Raw genomic sequence first — 6,970 nt, forward strand, 5'->3', positions numbered from 1 at the left:
CTACAATTATACTTCAGCCTGCCTTTAAATTCAAGAATGCCAAAGGCCTCCAGTTACATCTAGAATATCTCTTTAATGCTGATAGGAAATCAGATAAGCAGGATGAAGTAGTCTCTATACATATCCTCTGCTGAACACCTGCACAAGACGTAAGATCACCATCAACAAAACTAATCCATAGATGCAAATCAATAGCCTCTTATTGATCACTAAGGCAACCATTCTATAGCCTTGCCATTAAAAACAGAAGTTGTAAATGTAGCTAAATAAGCCTAGCGACAGTAGGTAGCCTAAACAACATGGGTGGCTTCAGTTGTGCCTTGTCTCCTCTTACAGTCGATCCAATTGAGCTTAGAGCTGGTATGTTTGAACCTGTTCTTGAGATGAAAGTTGGCCTTTCAAAAACAATCTCAGTGTCTGATTTTCTACATAAAATTATTACTCAATTTCCAAGCTTACAGCAAATCCAAACGTTGCACATTGAAAGAGCTACATCACCCTCCAAAGGCATGACATGCATACAATATTGCTCATCTCATAATGTGGTAGCTTTTTACAAATGACATAAAATGGATTACCATTCTGCTTTCATAGAAAAAACATCATATGGATGGGAAGCTGACCTTAATCTGATCAAAATGGAGATTAGGTACCTCATCATGAAGCACCAGTAACCAATAATAGCACAACCTTTGCATTTCAGGATGTTTCAGTTAATTCATGGGATGATGGTAAAAAAAATAAGCCATTAAGTTTAGCAACTGGCCATGCTCTAGCAGATAATGCTATTACATTCACAGTGGCTGACCTTATGAAAGCTACTGATAACTTCTCACCATCGCTCCAAATTGGGCAAGGAGGGTTTGGGACAATGTAGAAAGGGAGGTTAAACTATGGGAGGATTGTTGCAATGAAAAGGGCAAAGAAGATTGCATATGACATGCAGCTATCGGCAAAGTTTCAAGTTGATAGGGTATGCTGTAGAAGGATCTGAAAGGATTCTCATGGTTGAATATGCTCCCAATGGAAACCTGCATCTATATGCTGACAGATCTATCATCCACCGTGACATCAAGTCCACTAACATCCTGTTAACTAGCAACTATTGAGCTAAAGTTGCTGATTTTAAATTCTCTTGTCTTGGGCCTTGGGGTCTTGATTCCACCCATGTCTCTACACAAGTGAAGGGGACTGTCGGTTACCTAGATCCGGAGTATCTCAAAGCTTACCAGCTCACACAAAAGAGTGATGTCTACTCCTTTGGGATACTGCTTGTTGAAATGCTTACAAGCAGGCATCCCATTGAGCAGAAACACGAGTGAAGTGAGAGAATAACTGCAAAATGGGCATTTGACATGTTCCACGATGGCAAGGCTCTGTAGACGTTGGACCCAAAACTCGAGAAGAGTCCATGTGCCAGTTTGATGGTGCACTCTTCTTATTCATCATCATCATCTTCACAAAAGCCTCTTCTGTAGCTTCTTTAAAGCTCTGATACCCTATTAGAGTTCAAAGAGAAAGAGATGGAGACAAAGGCATAGGCACCAGGGTAGCACACATGCTCCCTTTAGTTCATTCCATTCCATCAACACAATCTCAAAAGTCAACTGTGTACAATACACACTAAAGATCAAAATGACCTAGATCTAACCATGGTTAAGTCAGTGGGACTTAAACTTATTCAACTAAGGTAGAACTAACTGACCAAAGACTACGAGCTTGAATCTCAACAAAAACCAGATGCATCCTAGGCACGCACAATTTCTTTCACAATTTAAAGATTGTTTTGCTATTGACTTACCACCTGGCTTACCACTTACACATCATGAAGATCATAAAATAAACTTAATTCTAGGTTCTCAACCACCATGTAAAGCGCCTTATCGACATAATCAAATTGAACAGAAATAAATTCAAACCCAAGTTGAAGAATTATTAACCCGAGGACTCATTAGGCCTTTTGGTGCACTTGTCCTATTAGTGAAGAAGAAAATAAACACCTATATGATGTGCATTGATTATCGTGCCCTAAATAAGATCACTTTCAAGAATAGATATCCGATCCCTAGGGTAGACGATCTCATGGATAAACTATAAGGGGCCACAATATTTAGCAAGATAGATCTTAAATTTGGATACCATCAAGTACGATTGGACATATATGACATTTTCAAAATTGCATTTAAGACTCAATTTGGACATTATGAATTTCTTGTTATGGCTTTTGATTTAACTGATGCACCATCCACATTCAATAGTATGATGAATCACATATTTTTGAAGCATCAACATTGTTTAATTGTTTTCTTTGATGACATATTGGTTTTCAGTAAGAATGAGAACGAGCATTATGAACATTTATCATTGGTTTTCAATTTATTGAAAGAGAATCAATTATATAATAATCTTGAAAAGAGTGAATTTTTCCAAACCCACATTGAATATTTAGGACTTATTGTTTCATCTTATGGTATTAAAGTTGATCCTAAAAAGATAGAAGAAATTTTGAATCGACCAATACCTAAAAATGTGTATGAATTACATTCTTTCTTAGGTCTTGCTAGCTTTTACAGAAAATTTGTGAGAAATTTTTCATTGCTTGCATTGCCTTTGACAAAATTATTAAAGAAAGGTATTGTATATCATTGGTCTGATAATCAGCAAAAGTATTTTGATTTACTGAAACATGCCTTAACACATGCCCCTGTGTTGCAACTACCTAACTTTAATAGACCATTCTTCCTAGTAGTCACTGATGCTACTGGATCTTGAATAGGAGTTGTCCTTTTGCAAGATTCACATCCCATAGCCTATCTAGCTTCAAACTTAAACCATCTGAACTCAAGTATTCTACCTATAATAAGGAATTGCTAGCAGTAGTACAAGCTTTACGTCAATGGAAACACTATTTAATGAAATCTGAATTCATGATCAAAACTGACTAACAATGTATCAAACATCTCCTTAGTCAGCCCCAAATCTCTGACCACCGTCATATTAAATGGGCTACTTTTATTCAAAGTTTTTATCCACTTATCCAATATCACCCCGAAAAAGAGAATGTTGTTGCCGATGCCTTAAGTAGAAGACCAAGTATCCAGTTATATCTTTTGATTCCCTTATTCCTATGAAAGATACCTATGACGAAGACCCCAGTTTTCAAGACGATTGGAATAAATTAGTTGAAAATAACTGGATTCCAATAGATTCATTGTTTTATTCTGATGGATTTATGTTTTATGAGAAAAGATTGTGTGTAACTATTCCATTTCAATCATTTGTGTTGCACAAAATTCATTGTCCCCCATATCAAGGCCATAGAGGTATTATTTCTACTTTACGTATGGTTGAAGATTTTTTACTGGCCACAGATGGAATCTAATGTTTCTAACTTTGTATCTGAATGTTTAATTTGTCAAAGAGTTAAGCAACACCATGGTAAGCAATATGGTTTATTAATGCCTTTACCGATTCTTGAACGACCATGGGAACATATTCAATGGATTTTATAACCAGTTTACCTAACACCCAAGCTAATCATGATATGATTTGGACAATTATAGATTGATTTAGCAAACAATCATATTTCATTCCATGCAAGAAAACATTAACTGTATCTCAAGCTGCACAATTAATTTTGAAGACTATTTTTACTAACCATGGTTTGCCAAAAGTTATTATTTCTGATTGTGATTCTAGATTTTGCAATAATTTTTGGACTATTTTGTTTGCTAATTTAGGTACAAAGATCAAATTTTCATCTGCATTTCATCCTGAAACAAATGGGCAAACAGAAGCTACGAACAATACAATTTTAGATCTTTTGTGTGCATACAAAATTTCAAAACCACAAACATGGGATACACACTTGCATTTATTTTAATTTGCATACAATAATACACCACATACAGCTATACAAAAAGCACATTTTGAAATCATTTATGGACATAGATTGCCTACACCTGTTACATCATTGTCAAACAAAGTTAAAGCTACTGATGATATTGCCAATATGCATGCTACTATTTTTGCTGAAGTCAAAGACATGATTGCAAAAGCCCAACAATCATACACTAAACAAGCTAACAAGAAAAGAAAAGCTATGAGTTTCAAAGTTGATGATTATGTTTGGTTACGCATTGAAAAGAGAAGATTACAAAGTGTTGAGAAACACCCTACTGTTAAGTAAGCCCCTCGATTTTATGGACCTTTCAAAATCATTCACAAAATTAATGACAATGCATTTAAATTAGAATTACCCCAACACTAGAAAATCCACAATATTTTCACATCAGTTTGTTACAACCTTTTAAAGGGCAATTACTTGTTCACCCTGTCTATGAAAACCCTCCTTTGTTAGAAGAAGAAACTGAAATCCTTGAACCTAAAACTATTCTAAACACTGACTTTATGACCACTAGAATAGGCCATCGATATTCTAGATATTTGCTTAAGTTTAAAAATCATCTAGTTGAAGAGGCCCAATGGATGCACACCCGCGACCTAAGTGCTTACCCCTCAGTGCTCACTCCACATTGAGCTAATAGCAATTGAGGACAATTTCTATCCCCGAGGTCACGGTGAATTCCGTGAGACCACGGTGGATTCTGTGAGTTTTGTGGTGGATTTTGTAAAACTATATTTATTTACCAGGGCTCGTATACAAGGTAGATTCCTTATGCGAGAAGTTGACGGGGACGCCTGTCCTTTTCGGGTGTCATGTTAATTTAATGTGCACATGGGTGACTCCACAACAGGTGATTCCGAAAAATACATATTTAAATTAATGGACGTGTATGAGTTTAGAGTGCACTCGTATTAAATTAAGGTTAGGACAGAGTTTTAACCTATTTATTTATTTTGTAGCTGAAGATTGCTAGGCATTCACTTTTGTCAGTTTAGCTTATTATTTTTTAACAATTGTGAATGCTTCAATTGATGTGTAGAGCAGACGGCGGTGGCATTGGAAAGCACTGGGCGATAGCGTGTATTCAAATTATCCAGAATAAATTACCTTTTTTTATGGGCGCGCGTCTTATTATTAAAGACATGGCACTAATATTTATTTAGGCACGCTTATTTATTGAAGCGCTTGACAAATATTTATTATTTTGTAAGCGCATGGATACACGATTTATTGTTTATTTGGACAAAAGCAAACACAAAAGCTAAAGCATGCTTACTGTAAAATTAGGCTATTTTTTAGCTTTGAGATGAATTAATTTATAAGTACATACCTTGTGAAGTACTCACACAAGGCATAGGGGGAGATTGTATCCAATTGGTCTTTTTGCCTCTTGTCGTGCAGGTCTATTCTCTTGCTTTTTGAGCTTAAAGTAGAGTTCTTTGTTCTTAAGGACCTTCCGGCACTCACTACGCATGCATCCAGCATCCGATTTGTGCACCAATAATGCATGATTGATATACACTTTTCTTACCATTTACTCAAAGTCTAAGATCACCTAATCAATGATCTCTGATTGAAACTCGCTGAAGCATCATACGTGTTCTATAAACAATCGATGCTTTCGTTTAATTGCCAGATCGCATTGAGAGAAAGGACACGGGACACGCTGATTAAGATATGCCTCGCAATCTTGAACATCACGACCTTCATCATTTTCCATGTGGTCTTTCTACGTTACGAAAAATAGTTTGTTTTTGTTCTCGTTCTCTTTTTGTTTCTTAATTTGTTCGAGAAGGGATTTCTTATCTTGTAACTCAACAAAATCAATGTCAACTAAAGTCTCGATTTTCTCCCCCTTTCTTTGCACCTTTCTTTGTGCTCTTCATTTTATGTTCTCTCCCTTTCTCTTTCATGTTTATTCTCTCTTTCTCGTTCTCTCTTCCTCTTCATTTCTTCTTCTCCCTCTCTTATTTCCTATATTTCTTTCTCTCTCTCTCTTTCTTTGTTACCCCTCTCTTTGTTTCTCTCCACCTCCTTATGTTTTCTCACTCATTCTCCTCTCTCCCTCCCTCTCTCTCTCTCTCTCTCTTTCCCCATTTCTTTGTTATCTTTCATGTTTATTCTCTCTCTCTCTCTCATTCTCTCTTCCTTTTCCTTTCTTCTTCTCCCTCTCTCATTTCCTATCGTTCTTCCTCAACGCACCACATTCTCCTCCCTCGAATCTCATTTCTTATCTCGTTTCCTCTCTTTCTCCCTCAATGCACACCATTGTTTTAAAAAAAATAAAAAAAGAAGAAATCAAAGAACAAGAACAAACCCTCTCTTTGTTTTTCTCTACCCCCTCGTGTTTTCTCATTCATTCTCCTCTCTCCCTCCCTCTCTCTCTCTATTTCTCTCTTTCTTTATTATGTTTCATGTTTATTCCTTTTTCTTTCTTTCTTCCTTTCTCTCTCTCTCTCTCGACCCTCGAGGGAAGCGTGGTGGATGTGACCAATTGGGTCTATCCTACGGAAGGGTGGTCTCGAGGGAAGCGTGGCGGATGTGACTAATTGGGTCTATCCTACGGAAGGGTGGTCTCGATTAGCCGAGAGATTTCCTCAAAGGAAATGTTAACAAGGAATGTTAGGAAAGGTCGGATGATGTCCTTAGACAATGTTGGCCAGGACCCCGGTCTTCAGGTCGATCCTAGTGGGAATGGCTGGATAAGTTCCATCGCGGGGCAGACTCGAGAGACCCTAGTTGGCAAAACCCGTGTCATTCTTTGGGAGTGCCGGGCGATGTCTTCTAGATAAACCTCTCAACGGGCTGCTAAGACGTGTCCCATGATTTGAGGAGTGGGCACATTATAGAAGGTTTGGTAGAGATGCAAGCTTCTGTTGTTTGGAATGATCCAATAGAAGATGAAGAGGGACTGTCCCAGAAGATAGAGATAGCCAAGCTCCTCAACTGGGCCTTCGGCATAGTACATGAGCAAGATCAAGAAAAGTGTTTGATCAAAAGATGGGTAGATGGCATTTAAGGCAAAAATCTTGTTGCTACTATTTTTTATCAAAAGATTATTGC

The 6,970-nt window shown here is 37.3% G+C and overlaps 1 pseudogene; it reads left to right on the top strand.

Moving 5' to 3' along the window:
- The first annotated feature begins 299 nt into the window (after positions 1–299).
- On the top strand, positions 300–1,478 carry LOC148034265 (calmodulin-binding receptor-like cytoplasmic kinase 2; annotated as a pseudogene).
- The last annotated feature ends 5,492 nt before the right edge of the window (positions 1,479–6,970 follow it).

This window comes from Lygodium microphyllum, chromosome 6, assembly GCF_053477565.2.
Source record: "Lygodium microphyllum isolate KBCC chromosome 6, Lygodium_microphyllum_v1.1.10, whole genome shotgun sequence".
In the NCBI taxonomy this organism is placed as follows: Eukaryota; Viridiplantae; Streptophyta; class Polypodiopsida; order Schizaeales; family Lygodiaceae; genus Lygodium; species Lygodium microphyllum.